Genomic DNA, 4,130 nt, shown 5'->3' on the forward strand with positions numbered 1-4,130 from the left:
TTGGAAAAATCACAAAACACCTCTACTATCATCGGGAACAAACCCCTAAAATCCCAAGCCATGATAATCATTATACACTTAATTAAAATTAAAACATTGGAGAGGCTATTTAATTAATTAAAAATCAGAGGCACACCAAATAATTTTTATTTTTGTCCACATTAATCTCCTCTATTCATTGATCAATAGAGTATTTTTATTTTATTTTTATGAATGTTCTATACAAAGATATAGATTTTCTAAGATCTGGAATTAAAATAAATCAAAAATCTTATTTTTCTACTTATCCGAGTTAGCCGCTACGCCATCCTCGTACGCGCTGAACTTTCGACGCGGCGCTCCACGATTCGATGTTGTAATCCACCTCAGTGCCTCGTCAGCCCACAGTTATTGTCCCTTTGTTTCGTCTGATGCGATCTGGACCGTCCGTCTGATACACGTGCGATCGGACGGCTCCTAGTCATCGTCCCCAATGGCCAGAACTCATGAATCACACGACTTCAAACCCTAAGATCTCAGCCTAGACTAAACCAAATCACTTTGGGTTTGTTCTTACACCTTCATCTACTCAAGACGAATACACCTATACGGCTACATGCGTATGGAATATAAGTTCTGTTTGGGTTTGTTCTTACACCTTCATCTACTCAAGACAAATACACCTATACGGCTACAAGCGTATGGAATATAAGTTCTCTTCACAAAAGCCCAAAGTGAGCCAAAAATTAGGGTTGAGAGTTTAAACCTTTACCCAAGAGGTGAGGCCTCGAGTGGGTGCTTGTGGAAGCTTTAGTGGAGTCCAACGAATCTCCTAGAAGTGTCACTTCCCTCTGGTGAATGCTCCAAGTATGAGCTCGACCAACAAGTGGTGTGGCCTTGGTGGAACAGTGGGTTGGAGGGCTCAATAGGGCTCAAAGTGATGGGGTTTGAGTGGGGAACTTCTCCTTAAGCTCTACAGAAGCTCAAGGAAAGGTTAAGTTGAGGTTTGGTGGAATGTGGTGAGGTGTCCTGTTTTTTACCGGATTTTGAGCTCTGGAACTGAGCTCAAACTGTGGTGGAGGTTGAACTTAAGAAGGCTTGGAGAGTCTCTAGAAACAATTTGGCAGAGTTTCCCCTAAGTTTTGGATTCTCTCCTCTCTTGGTTGTTAGAAGGGTCCTATTTATAGAAGGAGCCATGACCGCCACCAGAGCAAGCTAGGGGGCAGAGAGGACGCTTATGTGTAGGGATAAACAACGCAAGTGACCAATGGAGTCGAGCCATCTCAGAGAGTCCTAATCTTGGGTTTGATCCATTTGGGACCTCTCGAGCATGGTGTTTTCCGACAACTAGGCCAGTTGCTCAAGGCTGAGCTGGTGACTAGCTGAGTCAAGGGAGCCTGAAGGTTTAATTGTGATGGTTTGGGGGCTTGGGAAGGCTGTTGAGAAGAATCCTTATGATTTTGTCAAATTTAGGAAGAAATCCCCTAATTTAAGGTACCCTTGATCCATGACTCAATTCTTGGGCCTTGGGTGTTTTAATTAGCATTCTAGGTGGCTAACCAGGGTATGAGAGGGTTAAGGTTGGCTAATGCAAAGGATTTGAGTCAATTTGGGGTTTAGGTTCAAAATTAGGGCTTTGGTTTAAACTTGGGTCTAAGTTGAGTTTAGATTGAGATTTGGGCCAAGTGATTGATCAAATTGATTGGGATGATTGTCATGAGAAGTTTGGGGAGGATCAAATTGATTGGGATGATTGTCATGAGAAGTTTTGGGAGGAATTGAGTGATTTTAAATTGATTTGGAAGGTCAATTTGATGGAATGATCAATTTTGGGCATTTGGGTTGGACTTGGGTTTAAAATGGGCTAGGGTTTGGATATGGTTCAATTGATGGTTCAATTTGATCAAAAAGATTGTCATGGGGAATTTTAGATACCAATTGGGTGGAAATTTTGGAGTTAGGAGGTTTAATTTGATGAGATTTAGGGTTTAGTGCAAATTTGGGGATTTTGGCTCAAGTTGAATTTGGGAGAGATTTTAGTTTAAAATTTGGTCAATTGATTGTTCAAACTGATTTGGAGAAATGTTATGAAGAGTTTAGAATCCAAATTTGGGGAAATTGATTTGATCATGGGGTTCAATTTTGGGGAATTTGAGAATATGTTAAAATTGGGGATTTTTGATTGGGCTTGAGATTGGGTTCAATTGAGCTTGGATTTGGTTTCAATTGAGATTGGGAATCATGAATTTGAATTTAGAATTGAAATTGGGGAAGATTGAAGTCAATTTGGTGGAAATTGGAGATGAACTGGGGAATTTAGCCTTTAAGGGTAATTTGAGGATTTTGCTCAAAATAGGTCAATTTGGTCAAATTGGGCCCAATGGAGTGGTTCAAGTTGATTTTTGGGAAAATTTGGAGTGATTTAGGAGATTTTGAAAATTTTTGGAATTTTTTGGGTTTAAAGGGTATTTCGATAATTTTGGGGATTTTTGGAAATTTTGAGGTGTTTTGGTCAATTTGATTGTTTTGTAATGGTTTGAAATGATTTTGAAGAGATTTTGAGAATTTTTGGAAAATTTAGGCTTTAGGGGCAATTGGGTTTGGGGGCAATTTGGTAATTTGGTGAAGTTTGGGGCCAAGAAGGGTCAAAATTGGAATTTGCCAAAATTGGGATTGATTGAGGATGTCAATCATGAAATTAATCATGAGGTCACCCTATTGAGTCATGAGACCAAGAGAACTCCCATTATGGATCCTCCATGTGTTGGTCTTAGCCAAACCTTAGCCCAGGGCTAATGGTTTGGTGGACCATCCACATGAGTTTCCAATAACACATGAGTGTCCAATAAATTAGGGGATCAAGCTAGGTATGTATGGGTTAAGGTTTAGGTTGTGAGTGCAGGTGCAAGTGTGTGTGTGCGGGACTGACTAAGACACATCACTGACCGCGACTTTATATATGCTTTAAAATATAAGTAATTAATACTGCTGCTAAAAGAATTAATTCCTCAGCAATTGTACCAGAACTTAAGAACAATTATATATTCGATAAAGATGTATATATAAAATATTTAATAATTGTAAAGTCAGACTTATCAACGCAAGTATACGTATCGCTCAAGTAATATAGGGCTCTAAGGGAGTCCTAGATATCGATCCCACAGGGAGTAATATTAGAGCTACGAACTAAGACTTTAGAAAAGCAATACTTTAAACACAACAATTAAGTTCAATTTACTTATCTATCACTAATATGCAATTAAAATTAATATGTAATTTTAATAACTATTAAATAACTAATTATACTAATGAAGGTTCAAATGTGATGTTCAATATATAAGAAAACATCCTTCTCCTTGTCAAGAAATTATAGTGAATGGATAAAATGAATTAGTTCAAATTATATTGTGCCAAATCGGAGCATACATATTCCTTACCCTTTGGTCCAGACATAAAGAACATTGACTAATCCTGCACTTGTTTACTGAATCTGCGGTTAGGCTGGGAGGATATCGGCTCTCACTTCGGAGCTCCCACGTTCCCCTCGCTTGGGGGCTAATATCTACACTTCAACACCCAAACGATAAGACCTAATTGGGGATTTTAGTATGTCACTCTAAAATTTCTAATTCTACGCCCGATAATTTTATTTCCCTATTTATCATCATTTCACAAATCTCAAGACAAGGAGAAAGACAGAGAAAACTACTCAGATCTCATGGAGAAAACACAACAAAACTTGGAATTCATATATAAAATCAAATTTATACAAACTACAACAATAAATAAACTTATCTTTCATTTCTCCCCAAGAAAACTCTTTGAAGTTCCTCTGAATCTCTTCCTTTCTTTACAACATACAGAATTACTCTTCGAAGCGGCAAGGAGGAAGAAATCTCTCACTTTCCCTCCACTCTTACAATCTCTAGAAGAATTCCTCACAATTTTGACACTCTATTAAATTCTCTATACACTAATGAACCTCTCTAACCTCCAAGACCTCTAGAGTCTTCTCAATTTTTGGCCAAAATCTTCTTTTAAAGTTGTGGATGAGCTTTCCCATGAGTTGCCTAAGCATTCCTTCAAAATTTGTCCTCATTCAAAGCCTAGTTGGTCATAACCGCTGAGCTCGCCAACGGCGGTCTTTAGTG

Source organism: Phalaenopsis equestris, unplaced genomic scaffold (assembly GCF_001263595.1).
Source record: "Phalaenopsis equestris unplaced genomic scaffold, ASM126359v1 Scaffold000105, whole genome shotgun sequence".
In the NCBI taxonomy this organism is placed as follows: Eukaryota; Viridiplantae; Streptophyta; class Magnoliopsida; order Asparagales; family Orchidaceae; genus Phalaenopsis; species Phalaenopsis equestris.